The sequence below is a fragment of the Mesoplodon bidens genome, assembly GCF_964165515.1.
Source record: "Mesoplodon bidens genome assembly, contig: HAP1_SCAFFOLD_109, whole genome shotgun sequence".
Classification (NCBI taxonomy): domain Eukaryota; kingdom Metazoa; phylum Chordata; class Mammalia; order Artiodactyla; family Ziphiidae; genus Mesoplodon; species Mesoplodon bidens.
Genome location: NW_027671631.1, coordinates 251,764 through 266,486, shown reverse-complemented (window position 1 = coordinate 266,486; position 14,723 = coordinate 251,764). Strand labels below are relative to the sequence as shown.

Below are 14,723 nucleotides of genomic sequence, written 5' to 3'. Positions count from 1 at the left end.
TACACCACAAGCTTGTCATCAGAATGCTCCATGACCCTTGTCATCACAATTCTCCATGCACTTGCCAGCACAATGCTCCCTGACCCTTGTCATCACAATGCCCCAAGCCATTGTCATCACAATGCTCCATTACATTTATCATCAGAATCCTCCATGACACTTGGCATCACAATGCTAGATGCCATTGTCATGACAATGGGCCATTACATATGTCATCACAATGCTCCAGGACAGCTGTCTTTACAATACTGACTGATCTGGTCATCACAATGCTCCATGCCGTTGTCATCACAATGCGCCATTCCAACTGTCATCGCAATAATCCATGAAACTTATTAGACCAATGCTCCATGCCCTTGTCATCACAATGCTCCATACACTTGTTATCACAATGCTTCATGACCCCTGTCATCACAATGCTCCGTGACTGCAGTCATCACAATGCTTCATGACCTTTGTCATCACAATGGTCCATGCCCTCATCATCAACAGTCTCTGTGTCGTTTTTAACCACAATGCTCCATGAACTTTTCATCACAATGCTCTTTGACCCCTGTCATCACAATGCTCTATGCCTTTCTCAGCACAATGCTCCATGACCCTTGTCATAACAATGCTCCATGGGCTTGTCAGCACAATGCTCCACGACACATGTCATCACAATGCACCATTCGCTTATCATCACAGTGCTCCACAATCTTGTCATCACAATGCTCCATGAACCTTGTCATCACAATGCTCCATGCACTTCATATCAAAATGCTCTCTCACCACTGATATCACAGTGTTACATCACTATTCGTCACAATACACCCTCATCCCTGTCATCACAATGTTCCATGACTCCTGTCATCAAACTATTCCATGACCCTTTTCATCAAAACATGCTCCATGACCCCTGACATGACAAAGTTCCACAAACCCAGTCATCAAAATGTTCCATGACCATTTTCATCAAATTGCTCCATGACCCTGTCATCACAATGCTCCCTGCCCTTCTCATCACAATGCACAACGACCTTGTCATCAAAATGCTCCATGACCTTTGTCATCACAAACATCCATGACGCTTGGCATCACAAACCTCCATGTCATTGTCATCATGATGCTCCATGAACGCTCTCATCACATTGCTCCATGACCTTGTCATCACAAATCTCCATGACACATGTCATCAGAATGCTCCATGGCCTTCTCATCACAATGCTACATGCCCTTGCCATCACAATGCTCCATGACCCCGTCATAAAAATGCTACATGACCACTGTCATCACGATGTTCCATGGCCTTGTCATCACAAGACTCCATGACCCTTTTCATCACAAAACTCCATGAACCTTGGGATCACATTGACCTTGTCATTACAGTGCTCTATGTGCTTGTCATCACAATACTCCATTACCATTGTCATCACAAAACTCCATGAACCTTGGGATCACATTGCTTCATGCCCTTGTCATCACAATGCTCCATGCTCCTTGAAATCAACATGATCCATGACCTCTGTCATCATAATGCTCCAAAAACTTGTGATCACAATGTTCCATGCCCCTTTTCATCTCAAGGCTCCATGAACCCTGTCATCACAATGCATCATGCCCATCATCATAATGCTTCAGGGTATTGTGAGCCCAATGAAATCAAAATTCTCCATGACCTCTCTCTACACAATGCTCCATGACCTTTATCATCACAATATTCCATGAACGTATTCAGCCCAATGCTCCATAACCCTTGTCATCACAAAGATCCATGAGCTTGTCATCCCAATGCTCCATGGCACCTGTATTCACAATGCTCTGTGACGATTGTCATTACAGTGCTCCATGACACCTGTCATCACAATGCTCCATGGCTTTGTTAGCAAAATGCTACATGACTTTGTCATTACAATGCTCTATGCCCTTCTCATCACAATACTCCATGAATCGTGGGATCACATTGCTTCATGCCCTTGTCATCACAATGCTTCATCCCCTTGTTATCACAATGCTCTATGACCCCTGTCATCACAATGCTCCGTGACTCCAATCATCACAATGTTTAATGACCTTTTTCATCACAATGGTCCATGCCCTCGTCATCAACAGTCTCTGTGAATATTTAACCACAATGCTCTATAAACTTTTCATCACAATGCTCTTTGACCTTTGTCATCACAATGTTCTATGCCTTTCTCAGAACAATGCTCCATGACCCTTGTCATCACAGTGCTCCATGTGCTTGTCAGGACAGTGCTCCGTGACACATGTCATCACAATGCTCCGTATACATTGTCATCACAATGTTCCATGACTTCTCATCAAAATGCTCTCTCACAACTGATATCACAATGTTACATCACTATTCGTCACAATACTCCCGCACTCATCATCACAATGTTCCATGACTCCTGTCATCACAATGCTACATGCACTTATCATCACAATGTTCGATGACCCCTGACATCACAATGTTTCATAAACCCTATCATCAAGATGCTCCATGACACTTTTCATCAAATTGCTCCATGACCCTGTCATCACAATGTTCCCTGCCCTTCTCATCACATTGCACAATGCCCTTGTCATCAAGATGCTCCATGACCCTTGGCATCACAGTGCTCCATGTCATTGTCATCACAATGCTCCATGAACGCTCTCATCACATTGCTCCATGCCCTTGTCATCACAAATCTCCATGACACCTGTCATAACAATGTTCCATGATCCCTGCCATCACGTTGTTCCATGGACTTGTCATCACAAGGCTCCATTACCCTTCTCCTCACAATGCTCCAATAACCTTGTAATCACCATGGTCCATGTCCATTTTCATCTCAATGACCCATGAAACCTGTCATCACAATGCAGCATGCACATCATCATAATGATTCATAATATTGTCATCACAATGAAATCAAAATGCTCCATGACCTCTGTAATAACAATGCTCAAAACCGTTGTGATCAATATATTCCATTACACATGTCATCACAGTTCCCCATTATGCTCGTCATCAAAATTATCCATGCCTTTCTCATCGAAATGCTCCATTACCCCTCTCTTAAAACTGCTCCATGACCCCTGCCATCACAATGTTCCACGGCCTTGTCATCACAAGGCTCCATGACACTTGTCATCACGATGCTCAAAGACACCTGTCATCACAATGCTCCATGCCTTTGTCAGCAAAATGCTACATGACATGGTCATTACTATGCTCTTTGCGCTTGTCATCACAATACTCCATTACCATTGTCATCACAATCCTCCATGAACATTGGGTTCTCATTGCTTCATGTCCTTGTCATCACAATGCTCCATGCTCCTTGAAATCAAAATGATCCATGACCTCTGTCATCACAATGCTCCAAACACTTGTGATTACAATGTTCCACAACACTTGTCATCACAACGCTCTATGATGCCTGTCATCACAATACTCCATGCCCTTGTCATCACAATGCTCCCTGACACTTTTTGTCAGAATGCTCCTTGAACCCTGTCATGAAAAGGCTCCATGCCTTTTTCTTCACAATGTCCCATGCCGTTTTCATCACAATGCTCCATGCCATTGTCATCACTATAATTCACAAGCATGTCATCAGAATGCTCCATGACCCTTGTCATCACAATTCTCCATGCACTTGTCAGCACAATGCTCCCTGACCCTTGTCATCACAATGCCCCAAGCCATTGTCATCACAATGCTCCATTACCTTTGTCATCAGAATCCTCCATGCAACTTGGCATCATAATGCTCCATGCCATTGTCATCACAATGGGCCATTACAAATGTCATCACAATGCTCCCTGACACCTGTCTTCAAAATACTGCATGACCTGGTCATCACAAAGCTCCATGCCCTTGTGATCACAATGCGCCATTCCAACTGTCTTCGCAATAATCCATGAAACTTATTAGAATACTCCATGCCCTTGTCATCACAATGCTACATGCGTAGTTATCACAATGCTCCATGAACCCTGTCATCACAGTGCTCCGTGAATCCAGTCATCACAATGCTTCATGAATTTTCTCATCACAATGGTCCATGCCCTCATCATCAACAGTCTATGTGACCTTTTTTTTTTTTTTTTGCGGTATGTGGGCCTCTCACTGTTGTGGCCTTTCCCGTTGCGGAGCATAGGCTCCGGTCGCGCAGGCCCAACGGCCATGGCTCACGGGCCCAGCCGCTCCGCGGCATGTGGGATCTTCCCAGACCGGGGCACGAACCCGTGTCCCCTGCATCGGCAGGCGGACTCTAAACCACTGCGCCACCAGGGAAGCCCTCTGTGACCTTTTAAACAACAATGCTCCATGAAATTTTCATCATAATGCTCTTTGACCCTTGTCATCACAATGCTCTATGACTTTCTCAGCACAATGCTCCATGACCCTTTACATCACAATGCTCCATGTGCTGGTCAGCACAATGCTCCGCGACACATGTCATCAATATGCACCATGCGATTGTCATCACAGTGCTCCACAATCTTGTCATCACAATGCTCCATAAACCTTGTCATCACAATGCTCCATGCACTTCTCATCCAAATGCTCTCTCACCAGAGATATCACAATGTTCCTTCACTAGTCATCACAATACTCCCTCACCCCTCTAATCACAATATTCCATGACCCCTGTCATCACAATGCTACATGCCCTTATCATCACAATGTTCCATGACCCCTGACATCACCATGTTCCATAACCCCTGTCATCAAAATGCTCCATGACCCATTTCATCCCAAAGCTCCATGATCATTGACATCACAATGTTCTATAACCCCTGTCATCAACATGTTCCATTACACTTTTCATCAAATTGCTGCATGACCCTGTCATCAAAATGCTCCCTGCCTTTCTCATCACAATGCACAACGCCCTTGTCATAAAAATGTTCAATGACCTTTCTCATCAAAAAGCTCCATGATACTTTGCAGCACAATGCTCCATGTCATTGTCATCACAATTCTCCATGAACCCTCTCATCACATTTCTCCATGCCTTTGTCATCACAATGCTCCAGGACAGTTGTCATCACAATGCTTGATGCACTTCTCATCAAAATGCCCCATGCCCTTGCCATCACAATGCTCCATTACCCCACTCATGACAGTGCCTCATGACCCCTGCCATCACGATGTTCCATGGCCTTGTCATCACAAGGCTCCATGACCCTCCTCATCACAATGCTCCATTACCTCTGTCATAACAATGCTCCATGACCCCTGCCATCACAATATTTCACGGCCTTGTCATCACAAGACTCCATGACCCTTGCCATCACAATGATCCAAGTCCCTGGTAATCACAATGCTCCATGCCATTGGCATCACAAAGCTCCATGACGGATGTCATCAGAATGTTCCATGGACTTTTCATCACAATGCTCCATGCCCTTGTCATCACAATGCTCCAAGACCCCTGTAATTACAATGCTCCATGCCCCTTTTCATCTCAATGTTCCATGAACCCTGTCATCACAATGCACCATGCCCATCATCATAATGCTTCATACTATTGTCATCACAATGAAATCAAAATGCTCCATGACCTCTGTCATCATAATGCTCCAAACCCTTGTGATCACAATCTTCCATAACACTTATCATCACATCACCCCCTGGCGCTCATCATCACAAATATCCATGGTCTTCTCATCACAATGCTCCATAAAATTTGTCATCAAAAGGCTCATTACACTTGTCACACAATGCTCCCTGACACTTGTTGTCTGTATGCTCCTTGAACCCTGTCATGACAAGGCTCCATGCCTTTTTCATCACAATGCTCCATGACCCCTTTAATCAAAATGCTCCATGAGCTTGTCATCACAAATCTCCATGAAGAATATCAGCAGTGTGCTCCATGGCATTTTCCTCACAATGCTCCAATCCCTTGTTATCACAATGCTCCAAGAGCCCTGTAATCACAATGCTCCATGCCCCTTTTCATCAGAATGCTCCATGAGACTTGTCATCACAAGTCTCCATGTTCTTCTCATCACAATGCTCCAGGACCTTGTCATCACTATGTTCCATTCCCTTTTCATCACAATGCTCCATGACCCCTGCCTTCACAATACTCCATGGACATTTTCAGCCCAATGCTCCATGACCTTCTCATCACAATGCTCAATGACCAATATCATCACAATGCTCCATGAGCACTGTCATCACAAAACTCCATGACACATGACAACACAATGATCCGAGACTCTTGTCATCACAATGCTCCATTCCCTAGTCATCACAATGCTCCATGACCCCTCTCATCACAATATTCCTTGAACATTTTCAGCCCAAGGCTCCATGACCCATTTCATCACAATGATCCATGCCCTTGTCATCTCAATGTTCCATGACCCCTGTATTCACAATGATCCGTGACGCTTGTCATCACAGTGCTCCATGACACCTGTCATCACAATGCTCCATGGCTTTGTCAGCAAATGCTACATGAACTTGTCATTACAATGCTCTATTCTCTTGTCATCACAATACTCCATTACCATTGTCATCACAATCCTCCATGAACCTTGGGATCACATTGAGTCATGTCCTAGTCATCACAGTGATCCATGCCCCTGAAATAAAAATGATCCCTGACCTCTGTCATCACATTGCTCCAAACACTTTTGATCACAATGTTCCATAACACTTGTCATCACAACGCTCCATGATGCCTGTCACCACAGTACTCCATGCCCTTTTCATCACAATGCTCCATGACCTTTGTCATCACAATTCTCAATACACTTGTCATCACAATGATTCCTGACACTCATCGTCAGAATGTTCCTTGAACCCTGTCACGAAAAGGCTCCATGCCGTTTTCATCATAATGCCCCATGCCATTTTCATCACAATAATCCATGCCTTTGTCATCAAAATACTCCACAAGATTGTCATCCAAAGGCTTCATGACCCGTGTCTTCACAATTATCCATGCACTTGCCAGCACAATGCTTCCAGACACTTGTCATCACAATGCTCCAAGCCATTGTCATCACAATGTTCCATTACCTTTGTCATCAGAATCCTCCATGACATAGGCATCACAATGCTCCATGCCATTGTCATCACAATGGGCCATTACATATGTCATCACAGTGCTCACTGACACCTGTCTTCACAATAATGCATGACCTGTTCATGACAATGCTCCATGCCCTTGTCATCACAATGTGCCATTCAAACTGTCATCGCAATAATTCATGAAACTTATTAGACCAATGCTCCATGCCCTTGTCATCACAATGCTCCATGAACCCTATCATCACAATGCTCCGTGACTCCAGTCATCACAATGGTTCAGGACGTTTGTCATCACAATGTTCTATGCCCTCGTCATCAACAGTCTCTGTGACCTTTTTAACCACAATGCTCCATGAACTTTTCATCACAATGCTCTTTCACCCTTGTCATCACTATGCTCTGTGCCTTTCTAAGCACAATGCTCCAAGACCCTTGTCATCACAATCCTCCATGTGCTAGTTAGGACAATGGTCCAAGACAAATGTCATCAAAATGCACCATGCGCTTGTCATCACATTGCTCCACAATCTTGTCATCACAATGCTCCATTAACCTTGTCATCACAATGCTCCATGCACTTCTCAACAAAATGCTCTCTCACCATTGATATCACAATGTTACATCACTATTCGTCACAATGCTCCCTCACCCCTGTCATCACAATGTTACATGACTCCTGTCATCACAATGCTACATGTACTTATCATCACAATATTCGATGACCTATGACATCACAATGTTCCATAACACCTGTCATCACAATGCTTCATGCCCCTTTTCATCAGTATGCTCCATGAGACTTGTCATCACAAGGCTCCATGGTTTTATCATCACAATGCTCCAGGATATTGTCATCACAATGCTTAACGACCTTGTCCTGAAAATTCTCAATGGCCCTAGTCATGATAATGCTCCAAGCCCTAGTCATCACAATGCTTCATTACATTTGGCGTCACAATGCTCCCTGCCATTGTCACCGCAATGGATCATGACATATGTCATCACAATGCTCCCTGACACCTGTCTTCACAATAATCCATGAGCTTCTCATCACAGCGCTCCATGCCCTTGTCATCACAATGCACCATGTCCACTGTCATCACAATAATCTATGAAACTTGTCAGACCTATGCTCCATGCCCCTCTCATCACAGTGCCCAAAGCCCTTGTCATCACAATGCTCCATGACCCCTGTCATCACAGTGCTCCTTGACTCCAGTCATCACAGTGCTTCATAACATTGCTCATCACAATGGTCCATGCCTGCATCATAACAAGGCTCTGTGACCTTTGTAACCACAATGCTACATGAACTTTTCATCACAATGCTCCATGACCCTTGTCATCACAATGCTCCATGCCTTTGCCAGAACAATGCTCCATGACCCTTGTCATCACAAAGTGCCACGCACTTTTCATCAAAACGGTCCAAAACCTTGTCATCGCTATGCTCCGTAAACCTTGTAATCACAATGCTCCATGCACTTCTCATCCAAATGCTCTCTCACCACAGATATCACAATGTTCCATCACTAGTCATCACAATACTCCCTCACCCCTCTAATCACAATGTTCCATGATCCTTGTCATCACAATGCTACATGCCCTTATTATCACAATGTTCCATTACACCTGGCATCACAATGATCCATAACCCCTGTCATCAAAATGCTCCATGACCCTTCTTATCCCAATGCTCCATGACCCCTGCCTTCACAATACTCCATGAATATTTTCAGCCCAATGCTCCATGACCTTCTCATCACAATGCTCAATGACCAATATCATCACAATGCTCCATGACCACTGTCATCAGAAAACTCCATGACACCTGACAACACAATGATCCGAGACTCTTGTCATCACAATGCTCCATTCCCTAGTCATCACAATTCTCCATGACCCCTCTCATCACAATAATCCTTGAACATTTTCAGGCCAATGCTCCATGACCCTTGTCATCACAATGATCCATGCCCTTGTCATCTCAATGATCCATGACCCCTGTATTCACAATACTCCATGACGCTTGTCATCACAGTTCTCCAAGACCCCTGTAGTCACAATGCTCCATGCCCTTGTCATCACAAAGCTCAATGACGCATGTCATGAGAATGCTCCTTGGTCTTCTCCTCACAATGCTCCTTGCCCTTGTGACCACAATGTTCCCATACCCCTGTAATCACAATGCTCCATGCCCCTTTTCATCAGTATGCTCCATGAGACTTGTCATCACAAGGCTCCATGGTTTTGTCATCACAATGCTCCAGGACCTTGTCATCCCAATGCTTCACGACCTTGTCATGAAAATTCTCAATGGCCCTTGTCATCATAATGCTCCAAGCACTAGTCATCACAAAGCTCCATGACACATGTCATCAGAATATTCCATAGAATTCTTACCAAAATGCTCCATGCCCTTGTCATCACAATGCTCCAAGTACCCTGTAATCACAATGCTCCATGCCCCTTTTCATCTCAGTGCTCCATGGACCATGTCATCACAATTCATCATGCCCTAGTCATCACAATGCTCCATTATATTTGTCATCACAATCCTCCATTACATTTGGCATCACAATGCTCCCTGCCATTGTCATCATAATGGAGCATGACATATATCATCACAATGCTCCCTGACACCTGTCTTCACAATACTCCATGACCTTCTCATCACAATGCTCCATATGCTTGTCACCACAATGTACCATGTCCAATGTCATCACAATAATCTATGAAACTTGTCAGACAATTGCTCCATGCTCCTGTCATCACAATGCTCCATGCCCTTGTCATCAGAATGCTCCATGACCCCTGTCATCACAATGCTCCGTGACTCCAGTCATCACAATGATTCATAACGTTTGTCATCAAAATGGTCCATACCCGCGTCATCGCAAGGCTCTGTGACCTTTGTAACCACAATGCTCCATGAACTTTTCATCACAATGCTCCGTGACCCTTGTCATCACAATGCTCCTTGTCTTTGTCAGAACAATGCCCCATGACCCTTGTCATCACAATGTGCCAAACGATTTTCATCACAACATTCCACAACCTTGTCATTGCAATGCTCCATAAACCCTGTAATCACAATGCTCCATGCACTTCTCATCAAAATGCTCTCTCACCAGAGATATCACAGTGTTCCATCAATAGTCAACAGAATACTCCCTCACGCCTGTAAACACAATATTCCATGACTCCTGTCATCACAGTGCTACATCCCTTTATCATCACAATGTTCCATGACCATTGACATCAAAATATTCCATAACCCCTGTCATCAAAATGCTCGATGACCATATTCATCCCAAAGCTCCATGACCCCTGACATCACAATGTTCTATAACCACAGTCATCACAATATTCCATTACACTTTTCATCAAATTGCTGCATGACCCTGTCATCAAAATGCTCCCTGCACTACTCATCACAATGCACCACACCCTTGTCATCAAAATGCTCCATGACCTTTGTCATCACAAAGCTCCATGACACTTTGCATCACAATGATCCATGTCATTGTCATCACAATGCTCCATGAACCCTCTCACCACATTGCTCCATGCCCTTGTCATCACAAAGCTCCATGACACTTTTCATCACAATGCTCGATGTCCTTCTAATCACAATGCTCCATGCCCTTGTCATTACAATCCTCCATGACCCATGTATCACAGTGTTCAGTGCCCTTGTCATCACAATGCTCCATGCCCACTCTCATCACAATAATCCATGAAATATTTCAGACCAGTGCTCCATGCCCTTCTCATCACATTGCTCCATTACACCTGTCGTAACAATGCTCCATGAACCCTGCCTTCACAATGTTCCACGGCCTTGTCATCACAAGGCTCCATGACAATTGTCATCACAATGCTCCAAGACCCCTTTAATCACCATGATCCATGCACTTGTCATCACAAAGCTCCATGATGCATGTAATCAGAATGTTCCATGGCCTTCTCATCACAATGCTCCATGCCCTTGTCATCACAATGCTCCAAGACCCTTGTAATCATAATGCTCCATGCCCCATTTCATCTCAATGCTCCATGAGCCCTGTCATCACAGTGCACTATGCCCATCATCATAATGCTTCAGGCTATTGTCATCACAATAACATCAAAATGCTCCATGACCTCTGTCATCACAGTGCTCCAAAACCTTGTGATCACAATGTTCCATAACACTTATCATCACAACACCCCATGACGCTCATCATCACAATTATCCATGGTCTTCTCATCACAATGCTCCATCACATTTGTCATCACAATGCTCAATACACTTGTCATCACAATGCTCCCTGACACTTGTCGTCAGTGTGCTCCTTGAACACTGTCATGACAAGGCTCCATGCCTTTTTCATCACAATGATCCAGGCCGTTTGCATGATAATGCTCCAAGACCCCTGTAATCAAAATGCTCGATGCCCTTGTCATCACAAAGCTCCCAGACTAATGTCATCAGAATGCTCCATGGCCTTCTCATCACAATGCTCCATGCCCTTGTCATCACAATGCTCCAAGACCCCTGTAATCACAATGCTCCATGCCCCTTTTCATCTCTATGCTCCATGGACCATGTCATCACAATGCATCATGCCCATCATAATAATCCTTCCGGCTATTGTCAGCACAATGAAATCAAAATTCTCCATGACCTCTGTCATCACAGTGCTCCATGACCCCTGTCATCAAAAAACTCCATGAACATTTTCAGCCCAATGCTCCATGACATTTGTCATTACAATGATCCATGCCCTTGTCATCCCAATGCTCCATGACACCTGTATTCACAATGCTCTGTGACGCTTGTCATCACAGTGCTCCATGACACCTGTCGTCACAATGCTCCATGCCTTTGTCAGCAAAATGCTACATGATATTGTCATTGCAATGCTCTATGCGCTTGTCATCACAATACTCCATTACCATTGTCATCACAATCCTCCATGAACCTTGGGATCACATTGCTTCATGCCCTTGTCATCACAATGCTCCATGCTCCTTGAAATCAAAATGATCCATGACTTCTGTCATCGCAATGCTCTAAACCCTTGTGATCACAATGTTCCATTACACTTGTCATCACAAAACTCCATGATGCCTGTCATCACAATACTGCATGCCCTTTTCATCACAATGCTCCATGACCTTTGTCATCACAATTCTCCATACACTTGTCATCAAAATGCTCCCTGACAATTGTCGTCAGAATGCTCCTTGAAACCTGTCACGAAAAGGCTCCATGGGTTTTTCATCACAATGTGCCATGCCGTTTTCATCACAATGCTGCATGCTATTGTTATCAAAATACTCCACAAGCTTGCCATCAGAAAGCTCCATGACCCTTGTCATCACAATTCTCCATGCCCTTGTCAGCACAATGCTCCCTGACCCTTGGCATCACAATGCTCCAAGCCATTGTCATCCCAATGCTCCATTATATTTATCATCAAAATCCTCCATTACATTTGCATCACAATGCTCCCTGCCATTGTCATCGCAATGGATCATGACATATGTCATCACAATGCTCCCTGACACCTGTCTTCACAATACTCCATGACCTTCTCATAACAACGCTCCATGCCCTTGTCATCACAATGCACCATGTCCACTGTCATCACAATAATCTATGAAATTTGTCAGACTAATGCTCCATGCCGCTCTCATCACAGTGCTCCACGCCCTTTTCATCACAATGCTACATGACCCCTGTCATCACAATGCTCCGTGACTCCAGTTATCACAAAGCTTCATAACATTTGTCATCCCAATGGTCCATGCCCGCATCATCACAAGGCTCTGTGACCTTTGTAACCACAATGCTCCATGAACTTTTCATCACAATGCTCCGTGACCCTTGTCATCACAATGCTCCATGCCTTTCCCAGAAAAATGCTCCATGACCCTTGTCATCACAGTGTGTCACGCAGTTTTCGACACAACGGTCCACAAATTTGTCATCGCAATGCTCAATAAATTTTGGAATCACAATGCTCCATACCCTTCTCATCAAAATGCTCCATTATCCCTGTCATAACAATGCTCCATGCCCCCTGCCATCACAATGTTCCACGGCCTTGTCATCACAAGGCTCCATGACACATGTCATCGCAATGTTCCAAGACCCCTGTAATCACAATGCTCCATGCCCCTTTTAATCTCAATGCTCCATGAACCCTGTCATCAAAATGCATCATGCCCATCTTCATAATGCTTCCAGCTATTGTCAGCACAATTAAATCAAAATTCTCCATGACCTCTGTCATCACATTGCTCCATGACTCCTGTCATCACAATTCTCCATGAACTCTCTCATCACATTTCTCCATGCCTTTTTCATCACAAAGCTCCATGACACTTGTCATCACAATGCTCGATGCCCTTCTCATCACAATGCTCCATGCCCTTGCCATCACATTGCTCCATTACCCCTGTCATGACAATGCTCCATGATCCCTGCCATCACGATGTTCCATGGCCTTGTCATCACAAGGCTCCATGACCCTTCTCATCACAATGCTCCATTAACTCTGTCATAACAATGCTCCATGACCCCTGCCATCACAATGTTTCACGGCCTTGTCATCACAAGACTCCATGACCCTTGCCATCACAATGATCCAAGACCCTGGTAATCACAATGCTCCATGCCCTTGTCATCAAAAAGCTGCATGACACATGTCACCAGATTGTCCCATGGCCTTCTCATCAAAAGGCTCCATGCCCTTGTCATCACAATGCTCCAAGACCCCTGTAATCACAATGCTCCATGCCCCTTAAATCTCAATGCTCCATGAACCCTGTCATCAAAATGCATCATGCCCATCATCATAATGCTTCCAGCTATTGTCAGCACAATTAAATCAAAATTCTCCATGACCTCTGTCATCACAATGCTCCATGACTCCAGTCATCACAATACTCCATGAAAATTTTCAGCCCAGTGCTCCATGACCTTGTCATCCCAATGCTCCATGACCCCTGTATTCACAATGCTCCGTGACGCTTGTCATCACAGTGCTCCATGACACCTATCATCACAATGATCCATGCCTTCGTCAACAAAATGCCTCATGACCTTGTCATTACAATGCTCTATGTGCTTGTCATCACAACACTGAATTTCCAGTGTCATCACAATCCTCCAAGAATCTTGGGACCACATTGCTTCATGCACTTGTCATCACAATGCTCCCTGCACTTCTCATCAAAATGCACAACGCCCTTGTCATCAAAGTGCTCCATGACTTTGTCATCACAAAGATCCATAAACGCTCTCATCACATTGCTCCATGCACTTGTCATCAAAAAGCTCCATGATGCATATCATCAGAAAGTTCCATGGCCTTCTCATCACAATGCTCGTTGCCCTTGCCATCACAATGTTCCATTACACCGTCATCACAATGCTCCATGACCCCTGACATCACAATGTTCCAAGGCCTTTTCATCACAAGGCTCCATGACCCTTCTCATCACAATGCTCCAAGACCTCTAAAATCACAATACTCCATGTCCCTTTTCATCTCAATAAACCATGAACCCTCTCATCACAATGTACCATACCCATCATCATAATGCTTCATGCTATTGTCATCACAATGACATCAAAATGCTCCATGACCTCTGACATAACCATGATCCAAACCCTTGTGATCACAATATTCCATAACACTTG

General features: G+C 44.3%; 1 long non-coding RNA gene across 1 annotated transcript in view; it reads right to left on the bottom strand.

The window, feature by feature from the left end:
• The window catches only part of LOC308610479, a 608,528-nt gene extending 602,004 nt beyond the window's left edge, over nt 1-6,524 (bottom strand). The window contains exon 1 of the long non-coding RNA XR_014014559.1: nt 6,455-6,524. This is a non-coding gene — a long non-coding RNA (uncharacterized lncRNA). The remainder of the gene's footprint in view (nt 1-6,454) is intronic.
• Between the last annotated feature and the right edge of the window lie 8,199 nt (nt 6,525-14,723).